The sequence below is a fragment of the Myotis myotis genome, unplaced genomic scaffold (assembly GCF_014108235.1).
Source record: "Myotis myotis isolate mMyoMyo1 unplaced genomic scaffold, mMyoMyo1.p scaffold_m19_p_4, whole genome shotgun sequence".
Classification (NCBI taxonomy): domain Eukaryota; kingdom Metazoa; phylum Chordata; class Mammalia; order Chiroptera; family Vespertilionidae; genus Myotis; species Myotis myotis.
The window spans coordinates 2272737-2292628 of record NW_023416346.1 but is presented as its reverse complement, the minus strand read 5'-3'; positions in this window follow the sequence as shown (position 1 = coordinate 2292628).

Below are 19892 nucleotides of genomic sequence, written 5' to 3'. Positions count from 1 at the left end.
AAACTAAAGACGAAACTGAGAATCAGAATGTCTGAGTTTTATGGCCCATTTGGTTTATTGTTCTTTCTCTCTCTCTCTCTCTCTCTCTCTCTCTCTCTCTCTCTCTCTCTCTTTAGATAATCTTAGGAGGTGGCATATAATAATCACTAATTTCTGCCAAAACCGGTTTGGCTCAGTGGATAGAGCGTCAGCCCCTGCGGACTGAAAGGTCCCAGGTTCGATTCCGGCCAGGGCATGTACCTGGGTTGTGGGCACATCCCCAGTGGGAGATGTGCAGGAGGTGGCTGATCGATGTTTCTCTCCCATCGATGTTTCTAACTCTCTATCTCTCTCCCTTCCTCTCTGTAAAAAATCAATAAAATATATTTAAAAAATAAATAAATAAAATAATCACTAATTTCTTATGGACCCCAAAACGTGCTGTTCTGATTCAGGTCTCTGGCATGTCAAGTTCTGAACAAATGTGCGCTCTTCATTTAAAGCTGCGAGTGTCCGTTCTTGGTTGAAGCAAAGGAGAAAGGTTAAGCTCATGACTGAGCTGTGGGGAGGCACCTGCGTTCGCCCCAAATCCTTCCCCCAAACAGGCCCCGTCTTCGGGGTTTCACTTCCCTCTTTTGAACCGGGGCTCTTTCAGTTCTGCCTGGGAGAGCTCTGAGGGCTAATGACAGGCTGTGAACGCACCTTCAGGGAAGATCCTACGATGCAGCCTGCTTGCGAAGGGAAAACCATCATTAATATATTTTAATCCTCACATGAAATGCCCCCAGAGACACGCCCACCTCCTCTCCATTCAGGCCCATCTTTGCAAAGGGATCATTAACAAGGATGATGTCAGATCCACGGATCGCTGCTTTCATCCTGGACCGGCCAAGCTCCCAAGCGCTACCGCCTCGCTCGCCTTTGAAAACAGGCGAGATGCCTACCGATTGCCCATCCCCGAGCCAGAGACACACTTGTCTTTGGGAGCCGCGTAAAGGGACGTTAAAAGCGGCCGCCTTCTCGGGGAGCCGTAGGAAGGAAAAGGGAATCTGCAGTGAAATGCAAAGCCACTGGGCTGCCTCCAAAAGCACAGCCCTCCCGCCCCCGCTCCTGGCGGCCTGCACCTGCCTTGTAAGTCCTCACCGGATACCAGCCCCCCTCCCCCCCCACCGCCCACCCCCGCACCGAGCAAGGGTGGCGGCCACTTGCAGCCACAAAACGTCCAGCCCGCTGGACAGGGGCTCTTTGCAATGCTAATATCATGGTTGCAAATTCCTGTGTCCTTTCTTTAAATAGAGCAATATAAGGGCTTCCTTGTAGAGATATTATTTTTTAAAATCTTTATTGTTGAAAGGATGACAGAGGTCCTCCTTTTCCCACTAACCTCCCCCAGCCTGCTCCCCGCCCCCAGGCTCTCCCCCCGCCCACTGTCTGTGTCCACGGGTGACGCGCACAAGGTCTTTGACGGGTCTCTTCCCTCGGAGGCTCCCCAGTCTGTTCGTGCTTCTGTGACTGTAGGGGAGGGGACGGAGAAGAAAGCCCCCCCAGTTTACCCAGTGACTTCCGTTTCCGCTGTCCGGCTGGTTTTCCCTCCACTGCATGTCAGCCTGCACATGCAACAAAGCTGCTTTTCCTTGGTTTCCCCGAAACACCCCCTCCCCCCCCTCCCCCCCACACCCGGGCTGCGGGGAACGTGGAGCAGCCATTTCTGAGGCTCTGGAGGCTGCGATGGGGTAGGACCTCCCAGAAGAGCATGTGACAGAAGAGTAGCGAGCCCTCCATCCTCCCCTCCCCCACCCAGGTCCCCTGCCCTGGCATCTGGGCCCCGCCTCCCCTCCCCCGCACTTGGCAGGCTCCTCCCTCTCCTTTGTTCCTCTCCTCTCCCTGTAAGCTCACCCCAAGCACCCCAATCCTCACCCTTTCCTTCCGCCCAGGAGCCTGGCGCTCGCTCGGTCTCATTCATGGCGGGTGGCCCCAGCCCCGCTCTCTGGCCACAGGCCCAGGGCCCACCGGTTTGCTTTTCTGAACAAAGGCCGTTCCCCCCGCAGAACAGCTCTGTGCACACTCACGGGTGCTGCTCGGACAGGACCGCTTGTGCAGGGGGGACAGGAAAACGCATCTGGCCAGGCCTTGCCAGCAGCTCCCCAACTTCTGTTGCTTTCAGGATGGCTTTCCCCTGAAACATGAAAGCCTTTGTTGAATCTTGTATGAAGATTCGCTACTAAAATGAAAGCCGGGGCGTTTTTTTACATTTGTATTTATCAATTGGTTTAAAATAAGCCCATTACATGTTAACATAAATAGTACATTTTTATGGAAAAATAGCTCTGCTTTCCAAACCCAACAAAGCGGTGAGGATGCCGCTGCTGCGTGATTGCAGCTCGCGCTGGGCTGCGCTCCCAGGACACGCTGGGGCGCTATCTGCTTCCCCCTCGATGTCAGACATCAGGCGCCCCGACACCTCCCCTGCGTGCTCCTGAGAGAATCGGGGAGGAAGGAGCCAGCAGCGCCCTCATCTATCACAAAACATGTCTTTTGTCCTCGCGGGACCTCTTGCAGGGGGCGGCAAAGTCATCAGTCAACAGAGCCAAATCTCAACAGTACGATTGAAATTTCTTTGGAGAGCCACATTTTTTAGACTGAAACTATACAGGTAGGTACATTGTTAGTAACTTCATTAGGGTACTCCTAAGGCTTAGGAAGAGCCACACTCCAGGGGCCAAAGAGCCGCATGTGGCTCGCGAGCCGCAGTTTGCTGACCACTGTCTTAGGTGCTCTCCAGAGATCTCCTTTGAGAACCACAATCTTAAAACATAAAGACAGCCGGCCGGCCGGTGTGGCTCAGTTGGTAGAGCACCAAGTGGTTGCAGGTTTGATTCCCGGTCAGGACACAGGCCCGGGTCGCGTGCTCCATCCCCAGTGTGGGGCGTGCAGGAGGCAGCCAATTGGTCGTTCTCTCTCATCATGGATGTTTCTCACTCCCTCTCCCTTCCTCTCTCTCAAATCAATAAAAACATATTTCGAGGAACATGAAGACAGGCATCGTTTACTTAATAAGTTGGGCGCAGGGCTGGCTCGGCAGGTAAGTCAGGGAAGAGCCTGGTGATGTCCCACATCCCATTCCGCCACGGCCTGCTGGCTCCCTGCGCCCAGGCTCCTGGCGAGGAGGCAGCCGCTGCGTGTGCACATGGAAGGGCGGGAAGCAGGGGCTGCATAGGGAGCTGAGCAGCATTCATAGGAAATGGAAAATGGGAACGTTTCATCAGCTACAGCATTAAATGCAAACGGGCTGACCTCTCCTATCAAAAGCAAGCAGCTCACGGGCTGTTAAAAGGACACAATCCAGCGCTTTGTTGCTACAGAGACATGCAAACCAGAGAAAACCCGCAGAGGCGGCGTGGCGGGGTCAGAGGGCGTTCCTTGGGAAGAGGAAAAGCCGGGATTAGTATGTGGAAGCAGATGAAGCAGATGCCACAGCAAAAGGCAGTACAAGCAGTACACAAGGCCGTTACATAATGGCCAAATGTGCATTCCATCGTGAACATACAAGCAGTGAATGTTTGTGTTATAAAAGCCATTGCAACCAAGGCCAGAAAAGAACATGGAACCGACCAGTGAGCGTGTGTGCATATATGCCTCACCCATGGACACAGACAATGGGGTGGTGAGAGCCTGGGGCGGGGAGAGAATGGGCTGGGAGTGGTTAATGGGAGAAAAGGAGGTCCTATGTAATACTTTCAACAATAAAAAAATTTTTAAAAAGAAAGATTAGGAAAAAAAATAAAATGCAACCTCATTGTAACAAACAAAGAAAATGGACAAAAAAGCAAGAAGAAATAGAAACAAATATTTTAATTGGAACACACAGCATTCCATTTGGGGAAAGAAAAGAGAAAAATGAATCGAGAAATACTCTATGACTGAATAACTCATTCAATCAAAATTGAGGGTCAGGTGAGGCTCACGGGGTTCCACGCTGGAAGACAATTCCATAAGCAGTGATGAGTTTAACAGACATGTGGAATAGCTAACAATGGGGCAACTTAAGATAGACCCTTTCCAAGTACATATAGGTCATGCCATCTGCAAACAGCATACAAAACACTGATCCTGGCCCGGCCGGCGTGACTCAGGGGTTGAGCGTCGACCTATGAACCAGGAGGTCAGGGTTCGATTCCGGTCAAGGGCACGTGCCCGGGTTGCAGGCTCGATTCCCAGGAGGGGGCCTTGCAGGAGGCAGCCGATTGATGTTTCTCTCTGATCATCAATGTTTCTATCGCTCTCTCTCTCCCTGTCCCTTCCTCTCTGAAATCAATAAATAAATATGTTTTTTTTAAATTTTTAAAAACCACTGATCCCATATTGGATCACAAAGACTCATTCTCTCCTTGATTTAGCACACATTAACTCGTTTGTTCCAATGAGCTTTGGTATTCACAGAGGCAGAAATGCTAGCCACCAAATGGTCAAACCACAGGCATGACAATGGAAAACAAAAACAAATGACCAATAACAGAAGAATGTTTTGAAACATTTCAATGCTCTCTGGTCGTGCTCGGGTTACACAGGAAGGCCAGAACATATGCAGCAGACAGCTGCTGCTGTGGCCTGGCCCTGCTGCTTCTGTCAGCAGGCGGGCAACAGAAGTCATCTCTTTCTTTGGGGAACTGTCCCTCCCCGATTCTGGTGAGACGCCCAGGCCCTGGGTCTGGAGTAAGATGACTCACGTGGCCCGAGTAACTCATCCTCCTGAAGGCGCTGATGGTGCTAGAACGGGCCTGTGGCCCTAACCAGCCAATCGGAGCCTTTTAAAAAATATATATCTTATTGATTTTTTTACAGAGAGGAAGGGAGAGGGATAGAGAGTTAGAAACATCGATGAGAGAGAAACATCCATCAGCCGCCTCCTGCACACTCCTTACTGGGGATGTGCCCGCAACCAAGGTACATGCCCTTGACCGGAATCAAACCTGGAACTCTGCAGTCCACAAGCCGACACTCTAGCCACTGAGCCAAACTGGTCAGGGCTCAGAGCCTTTTGAAGACACTGGCATGGACCCTGGGGAGAGACTTGTGGTCAATTCTCCGGGGTTATGAGGGTTAAGGAAGACATAACCCTAGTGACACTGGGGACTATGTCAACTGCCATATGGAGAGAGCTGCCTGAGCTTGAAACCCACACAAAGAACTAAGACACGGGAGTGAGAGGGCCAAAGTCCTCATGGTGTTGCATGGGCCCCCAAATCCAGCCATGATTGAGGGAGCGATTCAGTCGCTAAAGCCAAGAAATTCTCCTCCTGTCTTAAAAATTGCGGTAAAATATATAGAACATGAAATTTACCATTTTAGCCCTTTTAAGAGTACAATTCAGTGGCATTTCACACTCACATTGTTATGCAACCATCCCCACTATTCTTTTATTTTTAACTAGAGGCCCGGTGCACAAAAATTTGTGCACTGGGGGGGGGGGGGTCCCTCAGCCCGGCCTGTGCTCTCTCGCAGTCTGGGACCCCTCGGGAGATAACGACCTGCTGGCTTAGGCCTGCTCCCGGGTGGCAGAGGGCAGGCCCAATCCCTAGGTGCAGCCCCTGGTCGGGCTCAGAGCAGGGCCGACTGGGGAGTTGGGGTGCCGCCCCCTGTCATGCACAGAGCAGGGCGGATCGGGAGGTTGCAATGCCACCCTCAGTCACATTCAGGGTAGGGCCGATTGGGGGGTTGGGGTACCGCCCCCTGTCACACTCAAGGCAGGGTCGATGGGGAGGTTGCAGCGCCACCCCCTGTCACACACAGAGCAGGGCCAATCAGGGGGTTGGGGAGCTCCCCCCTGTCACGCACAGAGCAGGGCCCATCAGGGGAGTTGGGGCACTGCCCCCTGTCACGCACAAAGCAGAGCAGATCAGGGGGTTGGGGCGCCACACCCTGTCACACTCAGGGCAGGGCCGATGGGGAGGTTATGGCTCTACCCCGTCACACACAGAGCAGGGCCCGTGGGGGGCGGTTGGGGCGCCACCCTCTATCACCCACAGAGCAGGGCCGATCAGGGGGTTGGGGCGCCACCACTGTCACACTCAGGGCAGGGCCGATGGGGAGGTTATGGCTCTACCCCATCACACACAGAGCAGGGCCCGTGGGGGGGGGGGGTTGGGGCACCACACCCTGTCACACACAGAGCCGCAGGGAGATCAGGGGGTTGGGGAGCTCCCCCCATCAGGCACAGAGCAGGGCTGATAAGGGGGTTGGGTTGCCTTCCCCTGTCACGAACAGAGCAGGGCGGATAGGGAGGTTGTGGCCCCACCCCCTGTCACACACAGAGCCGCAGGGCGATCAGGGGGTTTGGGCGCTGCCCCCTGTCACGCTGATCCCGGTGCCGGGAGGCATATTACCCTTTTACTATATAGGATAGAGGCCTGGTGCACGGGTGGGGGCCGGCTGGTTTGCCCTGAAGGGTGTCTTGGATCAGGGTGGGGGTCCCCACTGGGGTGCCTGGCCAGCCTGGATGAGGGGATGATGGCTGTTTTCAGGCTGGCGGGTGACTGAAGCTCCCAACCGCTCCTTTTTTTCTTTTCTTTTTTATTCTGGGCCAGCTTTAGCTCTGAGGCTTGGCTCCAGCTCTTTGGCCTCGGCTGCTGAAAGCAGGTATCTGGTTTGTTTGGGTTCTATAATCAAAACACTGTTTCAACTCCAGCTCTGAGATCACGGCTGGCTGAAAGCAGGTTTCTGGGGTTTTGTTTAGCTTCTATATTTGTAACAATGTTTCAAACTGCAAGCTCAGAGGCCGGCAAGGCAGGTGGGGAACGTTGGAGTCCTCTGTCACTGAAGCAAGTAAGCCTCATGTTCGCTTCAAGCTGCCTGGCTGCTGGCCGCCATCTTGGCTGGCAGTTAATTTGCATATTGCCCTGATTAGCCAATGGGAAGGGTAGCGGTCGTACGCCAATTACCATGTTTCTCTTTTATTAGATAGGATTTTTATTGACTTCAGAGAGGAAGGGAGAGGGAGAGAGGATGGAAACATCCGTGATGAGAGAGAATTCCCCTGACTGGGAATTGATCTGGTGACTTCTCGGTTCCTGGGTCAACACTCAACCACTGAGCCACACTGGCCAGGCCTCACTTTCTTTTCTAGAACTTTTCCACCATCCAAAACTGAAATTCTGTACTCGTTAAATAACAACTTCCCTTTCCGCCTTTCCCCAAGAAGTGTTCTTTGAGGTTTGAACTGTTCTAAGTTCCATTTGTGTACCATGTAATCAAAAGAGTCAACATAGTTTACTTTTGAAACAATGAAAACATGATACAAAATATACAATTGTCATATATAGCAAGAACTATAAAAATATTCATACTGTTTGGCACATTTTATTCTGGGGAATATAACCCAAATAACCACCTCACTCATTAAACTTACATTAAACAAAAGCATTCAAGCTATTGATAATGGTGAATTATGAAAACACTAGAGGCTTGATGCACAAAATTCATGCAAGAGTAGGCCTTTCTTCCCCTGGCTGCCAACACCGGCTTCCCTCTGCCACCTGCGACCTGGGCCTCCCTCAAAACCCTGATTTCATCCAGAAGGTCGTCTGGAAGGATGTCTGGTCTAATTAGCATATTATGCTTTTATTATTATAGAAGATGATAGATATATAGCAATATGGGTGACAACTAAGCCAAAACTTTAATGCCATAACATGGATCATATAAAAACATGAAAATAAATGCTCATCTGTTTCTGTGTAGTCTGTGGCCGCTTTCATGTTGCCATAGCAAAGTCTAATTGTTATGACAAACCATATAGCTACAAGCCTAAATCATTTACTATCCGGCCTGTACAGAACGTCTGCTGAGCCCTGCTATCTAGCAAGGAGAGGGACAGAACTACAAGTGCGCGCAGCAAATGAATGATTCTATCCCCTGAAAAACAGTATTGACTAGGTGTGGCCACGGAAAAGGGTTGCAACCCAAGGCATGCAGTCAGGGCCTGCGCCCCAGATGGAGGGCATTTATATTTATATAAGGGAAACCGGAAGTTAAGGGAAGCGGAAGTTAGAACCATAGAGCTTTAGTGAAAACATAGAGTTCTTCCTGCAGTGATCTCAAGAGAACTCCCATAAGCTCCAGCTCTTCTCATAGACCCTCCTGACTGGTCATGTTCCCTTCCAGTTCCAGTTAGTCTATCAAATCTCACACACAGATTGTTGGGCAGAAAAGCCAGACACAAATGAGCACACGTGGTATGATTTCATTTCCATAAAGTACAAAAGCAGGCACGACTCTTCTCTGCTGTCAGAAGGCAGAATAGTGGTTCCTGCGTCAGAGGGAGAGAGCTGTCCCCAACCTGGATTCAATGCATTTAAATGAGAGACTCTGATTGCGTTGTGATAAGCCAATTTATTAAGGCAACTAAAGCATGCACCTTTATTAGAGAAGCAAGGCAAGCAAACCTTTCCATCTGGCTCATGAAGCGTGCACGGGGTCTCAGCTAATCTGAAGAGCAGGTGGGGTGGGGGTTCGAGTCGTTATATGGCCTCCTGTCTGCAGGTTTCAGAATTCCTCTGCTGATGTCTTGGTGCAGATGAATTCTCAGGGTCCCTTTTACTTTCTTGTGACCTTCCCAGAATTCGTGAGACCTGCCTGGCACCTTTATCTTGTCAAGCCTCGAGACTGCTGGCTTCTCTGCTTTAGGGAGTGAACACACACACACACACACACACACACACACACACACACACACACACAGAAATTATCTTTTTTCCCTTTCTCCTTCCCTAAAGGGCTGGTTTCTTTGTTCAGTGGCTGAAAAAGATCCCCTGTCCTCTCACCCCCCCTTCTCCCCATTTCCTGCCTTCTCTCCTAGGGAGGCTTTTAACCATTTGCTCTCAAGCGTCCTTCGTCCTTGGCTAGGAAGATAATGGCTTGTTATTTGAGGACCAGCTGCCAATTGCCCACACTGTGCGGCCTTGTTTTAACTTTCCTGTCTGCATTCCCTGTTCCTCCTGCCCTGGGCTTTCCCAGCTCCTTCTTATCCTGTACCAGCTGTCTGTGCCATGGAGCCCGGGGGGCTTCTGGGTCACGTGCTGGTTGGGGTTCTGGAACAAACAATGACATGAGTAGAGAGATGGGGGGCATCTGAGGGAAGCCTGTAGCTCAGTGAATAGCAATATACAGACATTAGCTCCTTCATTTGGGCTAATGTACATGACGCAAGATGCTAACATTAGGGGAAGCGGGGTGGGGGTGCAAGAACTCTGTCCTGGCTTCGAAACTTTCCTGTAAATCTAGTTATTATAAAATTAAAAGTTTTAAAAAAAACTATAGAGCTAGCAGCAGTTCACAAATTTGTGGTCTCAAAACCCCTTTACAGTCTTCAAATTTATTGAGGTCCCCCAAAGAGTTTTGTTACAGTTACCGAGGCCCGGCTGGCATGGCTCAGTGGCTGGGCGTTGACCTATGAACCAGGAGGTCAAGGTTCGATTCCCATTCAGGGCACATGCCCAGGCTGTGGGCTCAACCCCCCCCGAGTGGGGGGTGGTTGCAAGAGGCGGCCGATCCATGATTCTCATCATTGATGTTTCTATCTCTCTCCCTCTCTCTTCCTCTCTGAAATCAATAAAAATATATTAAAAAAAACAACACCTCAGCAAATGTTGAAGTATGTATCTGTTAATTCATTTAAAACAAGATAAGAAGCCCATTACACAGTAGCATGCATCATACACGTTTATGAAAAATATCTTTTCCAAAACAAAACAAAATTAACCAGAGAAGCGGCATTGTGTTGCGTTCTCACAAATCTCTCGTGTGTGACTTAATAGAAGCCAGCTGCGCCCTCGCAGGGCCCCTCCATCTTTGTGTCAGCAAACACACGGAGCCCTGGGCAAATGCCACTGCGCGTGCGAGCAGGACGGGGAGGAGGCGAGCGGTGTCTCAATGTGATTATGAAAGGACTTGCCACCTCGGGGGGCCCTGGCGCTGCGCCCTGCAGGCATTTATGCTTTTCATTTGGTTCTGTGTGCAGTGAAATGGCTGCAGTCAGATCGTGTTCTTTCTGGATGTGAAAAGCAAAGCCAGGTCCCTTGCACGAAGCTCATTAAGCATCGCGCCAGGCGGCCGGCAGCTCCGGTTCTAGCTGCTGTCCCTGCATCCCTCCTGCCGCAGCCAGACCCCTGCCTGGTGGCCAAGGATGCCCTGTTCCGGATGGAAGGCCCTGGTCACCACTCAGGGTCCCAGTGGACGCCCATGCGCAGACTTCACGCGCAATGCCAAGAGGTGGACGCACAGGTCCCGCCTGGGAGGGGGGTGTCGCTGCTGGGGTTTCATTCTGTAACTGGACAGTCAGTGTGCCCGGCCGCCTGCCACTACCTGAGCCAACTCAGCAGACACGGGGTTGGATCCTATGTGAGCATTTACCCCAATCCTGCCGGCAGCAGGGGAAGCAGGCCGCCCACAAAAACCTGCTCTGCAGCCCCCATAGGCCAGCTGCTTATGTGGGGTAGAAGGACGAAGATTACAGGGGGAGTAGCCAAAGGGCGGGCCAAATGGGCAGCTCACAGGTAATGCGGGCTGGGGGTGTGCAAAGGCCTGCGGGCATGCAAAGCTGGGGGTGTGCAAAGGGCTCAGTGATGTGCAAAAGGACTGGGGGTGTGCAAAGGGCTGGCGCCTCTGGATTCTGCAACCAGCTTGCTAATGTTTCCATGACCACAGGCAGCTCCCGGTGGGAGGATGGGCTGCATTTCCAGGTGCTCCCAGGGCCCAGGTGCCCCTCCCAGCCAGGTGAGCTTGCGCCCTCTTTCACCAGAACAACCTAGTCACGGTCAACAGAGCATGACTCGTATTTCTTACAACTCTAGCTGGTCCCCAGGGTTCTGCTTTTGCCCCATCAATCCCAGGGCTCACATGAGGGCACTGGACTCCCGGCTTCAGTACATGTATGTGCCCAGGCCTGCACTTGAAGAGTCACTGCCAACAGGGCACCGCCAGCCAGGACAGGCTGCCCCAGCTCTGCCCTGTGCCACCAGCACCACCCAGCCAAGCGCCACCCTCTTTCTATCTGTTAATTCTTTATAGCAACTAGATTGGGCTGGGAGCTTTTTCTCCAACTGTGCCGTACACATGTGCACACATGATAAGACAGAGATCTACGCGTTTCTAGACACTGAGCATATCTGTGTGGCCCTTGCCCCAGAAACCCCCAGGAGCCATTCCCAGTTAAAACCCACGCCCAGTAGGTGTGGCTCAGTGGTTGAGCGTCAACCTGTGAACCAAGAGGTCACAATTCGATTCCCGGTCAGGGTACAGGCCCGGGTTACAGGCTCGATCCCCAGTGAGGGGCGTGCAGGAGGCAGCCGGTCCATGATTCTCTCTCCTCATTGCTGCTTCTCTCTCTCTCTCTCCCTCTCCCTTCCTCTCTGAAGTCAATACAAATATACTTTTAAAAAACCCAGCCGGCTAGACGACCACTATCCTGACTTCTAACACCATCAATTAGTTTTGCCAGTTTCTATACTTTGCATAAACGGAATAAACTGTACATATTCTTTTGTGTGCTTCTTTCGCTCAATGTCATATCTCCGTGAGTATCCATGTGGTTACATTCACGGTAGCTCATTGATTCTCACTCCTAGACAGTAAGGATTGAACTTGTTTCTCCCTCCTCCGTGGATACCTGGGGCCACTATGGCGAAGGCTGCCATGAACAGGAATCTGGTGGAAAGCTTTTTGTGGAAACATTAGCTAGTCTGAAACTCACACTAACCGTGGTCATGGTTTTGTTTTGTTTTCAAATCCAACGTTACAGACTGTGATGTGAAAAGCAGAAATCGCCTCCCCCATCTCTGCCTCCTTTCAACACCTTTGTCGTCAGCCCTATTAAGTTCCTGGGGCTTTCTTCCAGAAATGTCTTAAGCACATAAACACACACGCATACAAATGAGCTCACTCTTTCTGCACTTGGGTTTTCTCTCCGGGAGATTGCATTAGTCATGATGGACTGGCGGAGGCTGAGGTCATGCAAAGCGTTCCCAGTCTCAGGGGGTGAAATGTCCCTCCCGCTCCAACTGCACGTCTGACCAGGTCGGTACGAAGGCCGCACTCATCACTGTTCCCCGGAGGCCCAGACCCCATCTCAACTCTTGTGTCCGCAATCACTGGGGCAGGGGGAGGGGGTGGCATGTGCTGGCATTCCAGGTGTTCACGCAGAAGGGACATGTGACCTCTGCTCAGATCTCATCAGCCACAAGCCACGTGCCCACACCTGTCTTCAAAGTGCAATTCTATCCTGTGTGGGGAGAAATGAGAGAGGCGGGACTTGGGAGCATCTTTAATGACTACCACAGAGATCTAGCTTTCTCTTTTCTTTCTTTTTTAAATATATTTTTATTGATTTCAGAGAGGGAAGGAGAGGGAGAGAGAGAAACATGTATATATATATATAAAAGCCTAAGCGACCAAACAACTGAGCGACCGGGCGCTATGACACGCACTGACCACCAGGGGGCAGACGTTCAACACAGGAGCTGCCCCTGGTGGTCAGTGCGCTCCCGCAGCCAACCTCCCATGGCCCCGATCTGCCCCTAGGGACCCCACCCATGCACAAATTCGTGCACCAGGCCTCTAGTCAATGATAAAAGACAATCATGGATCAGCTGCCTCCTGCACGCCCCCTACTGGGGATGGAGCCCACAACCCAGGCATGTGCCCGGGGCTATATTTCTTTTTCATTAAGTGACCAGTTCCTGACCTTTGCCTACGTCCTGTTGATTACTGGTCTTAGTTCTCATTAATTAGATCTCTCTGTATTTTAAGAAAAGCAGCTTGGAGTCTGCCATGTGCATTTCAAAGATGTTCTTTTGGTCTGTATTTCTCTTTTGTCTTTAGTTATGGTACTTTTGTTTTCACAGACATTTTAAATGTCATATAATTAAACGACCCATTTTTGCTTTGTGGATCCTGGGTTTGGAAACACTTGTCTTAAAAGAGTTTTCCCAGCCAAAATATATTTTTTAATCACTATGTTTCTTTCTTTGTTTCTTTTTGCCATGTTTCTTTCTAAGACTTTTATCTTCCTTTGCTTCTGGAGGACAGTCTGGTGTTACGAAAACTCATTTCTTAAGGAAAGTGGGTAAACACGGAAACACACGCTTACATTATCTGGCGTTAACACTCTTTTCCTAAAGTCACTCCATTTTTTTCTCCAGGAAAATATCATGACTGACCTCATTACACTTGGGAAAATGGTCAAGAAAACTAAGGATAGTTACTTGGTATTCCCTTTTTCCTAGGGATGGAAACTTCAGAAATCACAAACTACCGTCTTTTTCCGTGTACAAAACGCAATTTTTTTCTAAAATCGTTAGTCTGAAAATCGAGGGGCGTCTTATACACGGAAGTCAGCTGAGGAGGGAGCCGGGTGGGTGCGTAGCTGCCCACACCTGGTCCAACAGGCTTCCTCCAGTCATGAGCCTTATTGTTACTGACGGCAGCTGATGCCGTAATGGGAAGTGGAGGCGGAGAGTGCGCAGTTGCAACAGGGACCGGAGTGTTCTGAGCCCATAAAGACGTCAAAAAATAAAAAGATAAATACCGGTAAGCGATTGTCTTACTCTGTTAAATTCAAACTGAATGCAGTCAGCTGCGCAGAGAGCATGGACACAGAGCTGCAGAGAGACCGCTTGGCCCTCCTCCCACTGAGCGTAGGATCAGCCAGCGGAGAAAACAGGAAGAACAGCTCCTGAGGATGCCAAAAAAGAAGCAGGCCTTAGAGGAAAGCCAGCAACATGTTTAAAATATTGATTTCTTAATTTAGGGTTGGAAAAGTGGGGGGTGTCTTGTACACGGAAAAATACAGTAAAAGCCTGTGATACCTACATTTAGGTAAAAGAAGCAGGGCGGGGGGTGAAACTATAGATTCTCAGGTGTATATAGAAATGGCACTGCTTTCTGGCTTAAACTTTAACAAGCATATAAGTGCTCCAAACTGGAAACACCTCAACTGTCCACTAATATCAGAAAGATGAACTAAACCATGTGGTACTCACACCGTGGGACACTACACAGCAGGAAGAGTGGACACGGGAGTTAGGAGAAAGGAATTATTTCTTTTCCTTGTCTGTCTTCTCTTTCTTTTTGAGGGATTATTTCTTGAGGACAGACGCAGGCTGTGACTGGGAGGGGCACGGGGAAACTTTGAGGGTGGGGCCCATGTCCTAGTTCCTGATCTGGGTGCTGTTGACACGGTGTTTGCTTTATAAACATTTCTTAAATCACAAGTGTAAGTTTTAGACACCTTCCTGGGTTATTTTACTTCTCAGTAAGAAAGGTTTTTTAAAAAAAACAAACCAGCAGGTTACACAGAGCTGCATGACAGTAGCAGTTCAGAGCAGATCAGAGGAGTTGTGAGGTCCCCTTCTCACGTGGGGGAATTCGGGAAATTTAAACTGCAGACACAGCACAGTGTTGTCAGCATATTTCAAGTTCTCACGGAACATGCTCATCCTAAAAATATTCTTCATTGTTTATTGGAAATTCAGATGTAACTTGGCTTTTGTATCTTTATTTGCTAAATCTGGCCACCCGAACTGTCTACTAGGAGTCAAGTATCAGAACAAGAGACGATCCCTGGCTGGTTTGGTTCAATGGGTAGAGCGTAGGCCTGTGGACTGAAGGGTCCCAGGTTCGATTCCTGCCAAGGGCACATGCCCGGGTTGCAGGCTCAATCTCCAGTAGGGGGCGTGCAGGAGGCAGCCGATCCATGATTCTCTCTCATCATTCATGTTTCTATCTCTCTCTCCTTCTCCCTTTCTCTCTAAAATCAATAAAATATGTTAAAAAAAAAAAAAAAGACACTCCTAGTACCTCATCACTTAGGAAGTTACAAGAGATTCAGGAGCTCTGTGCCAGGAACCGGGGACAGAGACCAATATATCTATTTTCTATGGTCTCACAAGATGTACTTGCATTAAAATTATATACATTTTAAATATATTTACATCACATTTCTAAATTGAAGTAGACGGGCCCGGCTGGTGTGTTCAGTGGTTAGGCATCAACCTATGAACCAGGAGGTCATGGATTGATTCCCAGTCAGGGCACATGCCCAGGTTGCAGGCTCAATCCCCAGTGTGGGGCGTGCAGGAGGCAGCCCATCAATGGTTCTCTCTCATCATGGATGCTTCTGTCTCTCTTTCCCTCTCCCTTCCTCTCTCTGAAATCAATAAAAACATTTTTTTAAAAACTGGAGTCACATTGCACACATTTGGTCGAGAGCTACGTATCTACCAAATTAAGAGTAATAGAAATTGTTTTTAATATTGTTATATGTTGTAAAATATTGTTTATAGTGTTTACGTTTTCAAGTATTGTTCAATCTTTCGCCGATGTCCCTCGGCTGCCATGTTGTGAAAAAAATCCCTTTAATTCATGAGTCCTTTCAGATCCATGAATTGGGGCTCTAAGAGAAGCAGAAGAATGGACACTCGGCACCCGGGGGCGGGGGACTGCTTACCCTCCTGTGTTCTGAGAGAAGAGCTCTGGCGAGTTCCATGATGTCTTTTCTCTTACCGAGCCCTGCAGTCCCTCCTGCTCACACTCTGAAACGCTCCTCATCTCTGATGCCTCAGGCAGCACAGCCCACAAGCGTCCACAGCCTGTGGCCATGGTTACCTTCTGTTTGACGGACACAGGATGTCTAAACATCCTGTCAGTAATGGGAGGGGATGTTCAAGGTCACGGCCAGGCTGTGCCAATGCTGACGAGCTGGTCCTCAGCCGAGCGGTGCCCTTGTGTGCAGAAGTGTGTTTTGAAGCCTGTGGGCTCTCTGGAATGTGGGGCGCAGGGCAGGGGCCCCCCTTGCCCAGATCTAAGGCTGGGACTCGCTGTGAGAACCTGAGAGGATCAAAGCCAATTCCAGAAGCAGGTCCTCACCCAGGACTTTGGCAAGGGTGGGTTTGACAAGCTTTCCGCCAGTTCTACAAACATGAGGCATTTCCATCAGAGCTAAAGTTCAGTGTCAACCAGGGCCCTAGTCAGTGTGGCTCAGTGGATAGAGCATCAGCCAGCGGACCAAAGGGTCCAGGGTTCAGTTCCAGTCAAGGGCACATACCTGGGTTGCAGGCTCTTCCAGGGCCCGGGCGCCGGTCGGGGCTCATGCAGGAGGCAACCCATCGATGTGTCTCTCACATCGATGTTTCTCTCTGTCTCTCCCTCTCCCTTCCACCCTCCCTAAAAATCAATGGAAAAATATCCTCAGAGGAGGATTAACAAAAATAATAGTAATAACCAGGAAAAGAGTCATACTGGCTTGGCCACCCCCCACCCCATGGAGCCCCTCACTGAGGCCTTCCCTGGCTCCTCCCCACCACCAGGTAAGGAGAGAAGGGGGTGCTCCTTCTACAGTTCCTACCCCCCCTAGATTGGGGAACACCACTTCCTACCCTCCAACGGAAGTGAACTTCTCTCTTCAATTCTGGGCTAATTTACAAAATATTGAAGCTTCACACCCCGGGCTAGGGGCCTGGCAGCTGACCAGGAAGGGGTACGAGGCCTGGCCTGGACTTTGTTCCGGCTGCGTCTCCACCCTGCCTGCTCCTTCAGCAGCTGCCGAGATCCGGCTTCCTCAGGGTGTGCCCAGAGCGCCTCCCGCCCCCACCGAGGGCATCAGGGAACCTTCTCTGCTGTTCCTCTGAGCCATGAGCCGAGAGCCCCAGCCATTGCGAAAGCTGCGGAGGGCTTCTCACTGAGGGGGGCGGCCGCAGGCTTCCACCCGTGGCTCCATGAACGGGGCCTGTGGCAACTGCTGAGCATGCTCACCGAGGCTTTCCCAACATAAGTCTCGCCCTGGCCGGTGTGGCTCAGTGGATGGAGCATCGACCTGCGGACTGAAGGGTCCCAGGTTCGATTCCGGCCAAAGGCATGTACCTTGGTTGCCGGCACATCCCCAGTAGGGGGTGTGCAGGAGGCAGCTGATCAATGTTTCTCTCTCATCCATGTTTCTAACTCTCTATCCCTCTCCCTTCCTCTCTGTAAAAAGTCAATAAAATATGTTTTAAAAAAATAAAAAATAGAAAATAAACGTAAGTCTCTGTATGTCACAAAAGCCCGTCTCTAAACCGGTCCAGCCCAGCGGTGTGGCTAAGCATCTACCTGTGAACTCAGAGGTCACGGTTCGATGCCCGGTCAGGACACAGGCCCGGGTTGCAGGCTCCATCCCCAGTGTGGGACACAGGAGGCAGCCGGTCCATGGTTCTCTCTCATCATGGAAGTTTCTATCTCTCCCCCTCTCCCTTCCTCTCTGACATCAATATATTTTAAACATTCCATTTTATTGTAATAATTACTAATTATACATTTAAAATATGTTTGTTGCATAAACTTGTGTACAAGAATGTTGAAATCATGTCATAGGTAGCGAGACTTAGGTGTCAGACAAGATGAATGAATCCCAGCTCAATGCAGAGATCTCCCCATCCCCAGCCGTCTCCACGTGGCTTCATCCTCAGCTCTCGGCGGGTTTTTTAGGAGAGAAATTTAATGTTTTGTTTCCGAAAGTGACAATTTTGCTGCTGTGTCCCCAGCTCTCAGAATGGTGCCTGGAATGTAGTTAGAGGCTCAGTCAATAGCCACTGAATGGCTGAAGCGATTCTCTTAACATTTATTAGGGTTTACATGAATCAGAGTCCTGATCCAGAAGCATTATAGCTCAGCAACAGAAGTTTGTTGGGGTTTTTAAATATATATTTTTATTGATTTTAGAGAGGAAGGGAGAGGGCGAGAGAGAGAACCATCCATGATGAGAGAGAAGCATGCATCAGCTGCCTCCTGCAGGCCCCCTACTGGGGACCGAGCCCACAACCCGGGCCTGTGCCCTGACTGGGAATTGAAACATGACTTCCTGGTTCATAGGTCAACGCTCAACCACTGAGCCACACTAGCCGAGCTGTTGGTTTTTTCTGCAGATTATAAGAGTAATTTGGAAAACTTGAAAATTTAGAAAAGTAGAGAATTTGGAAGCAACCGAAAAGTACGAAGAGAAGGAGTCCTCATGTCTTACTACTGCAGGCTACTGCGAACAGTTAAAGGTTTTAAGGACTGCAATCAATAAGTAATCTGCATTCATCACTGAAATCCAAAAAGAGGCAAAAAAAAAAAAAAGGAGGAAGACATGGCATTCTCAAAGGAGTGGCTCCGGCTTGCTGGGATGCTGCTCCGACTCTTCCAGCTCAGAGCCCAAAGACAAGGTCTGGCCCAGCCCCCAGCACGTCTCACTGTTTAAAAGGTATACATCAGGAGCCAATGGGCGAAAGGGCAACATCTGTAATACTCTCAATGGTAAAGGTGAATTTTTTAAAATCGGAAAAAATATATACATCAGAATTAAAAGTCGATGTGATTTAAATCATGCTGAAATTGTATTAATCTGAAATGTTAATTAAATCTTGGGAAATGTTTTTGTAAATAAACTAGAGGCCCAGTGCACAAAATCGTATGCGGGTAGGGTCCCTAGGCCCAGCCTGCGATCAGGGCCATTTTCCACCCGCTCGCCAGTCCCCAGTCCCGCCCCGCCGCCTGCACCCACCCGGTTCCCCTCACCAGTCCCCAGTCCCGCCCCGCCGCCTGCACCCACCCGGTTCCCCTCACCAGTGCCCAGTCCCACCCCGCCGCCTGCACCCACCCGGTTCCCCTCACCAGTCCCCAGTCCCGCCCCGCCGCCTGCGCCCACCCGGTTCCCCGTGGTTCCTCCTTTGCCATCCAGTGATGGGAGCCTGCAGGCCGGGTGGAGGGACCAAGAGGTGGTCAATGCACCTCATAGTGACTGGTCCAGTGGTCATTCTGGTTGTTACAGCGTTACGGTCACTGACTTTTTATATATATAGATAACTTTTTGCATTCTTAGTGGTCAGTGTCCATCTGGGTTCCATTGTAGAGAATCAATATCCTGATTCCTGTATATTATAAGTGTGTGTGTGGGTGTGTAGATATCATACACACATATAGATTCAGGAGTAATAGGAATTGCTTGCTGTCTCCTAGTGTTCCCTAGCCACCGTGTGGTGCCTCTGGAACCACAATTTGGCACACAGAGAAGCAGCAATAAGGACAGCCACCCTCAGTGGGCCATGACACTCGGGTCCGTGTAAATCTCTTACAGTCATGCTGTCTGGAAGGAAGGGTTTGACAAGTTCATTTGTCTCTTCTTTCACCTCAAGCCTCTGCTGCTCAGCTCCTGCCTGCCCCCCAGCAGTGGCCGCCTCCCAGGCCGAGGAGGCGCAGCCACAGGCTTCCAGAACAAGGGGTGAGCATGGACAGCAGTCATTTCCTGGGGCCTGAGCGGCGTCAGGCATGCAAGCGGCTGTCCCTACCAGGGCCTGGCTCAAGGCTCAGGGCTATGCGGGTCCTGACCACTGGGTCTCCGGACAGAGGCACCTGTGCAGCATCCACCACGCGGATTCCGGTGCTCTTGTGGTAGGTGGCACAAGGATGAGCAGCTTCCTTTGCCACCTGGGCAGCCCAGCGCATCTTGTAGGCCCACCCAGGACAGGGCAATGAGAAGCTCCTACAAAGAATCAGGTCAGGAGAGGAGAACCAAGATGGCGGCATAGGTTAACACCGGAGTTTGCTGCTTTGAACAACTACTTCAAAAGTGAAACTAAAAGACGGAAGGGACATCACCCAGAACCACAGGAACGCTGGCTGAGTGGAAGTCCTACAACTAGGAGGAAAGAGAAACGCATACGGACACTCAGAGGAGGCGCAGTGCTGAAGTCAAATTCTGAGGTGCGGAGTGCGCGGAGCGGGCTGGCGGCGGAGGGCGCGGTTGGCGTTTTCAATCGGGAGGGAGTCGCAGACTCTGAGCTCCAGATCCGGGCGAGTCTTTAGGGACCCAGACTCAAACGGGAGAAGCGGGACTGTCTGGCTTCGGT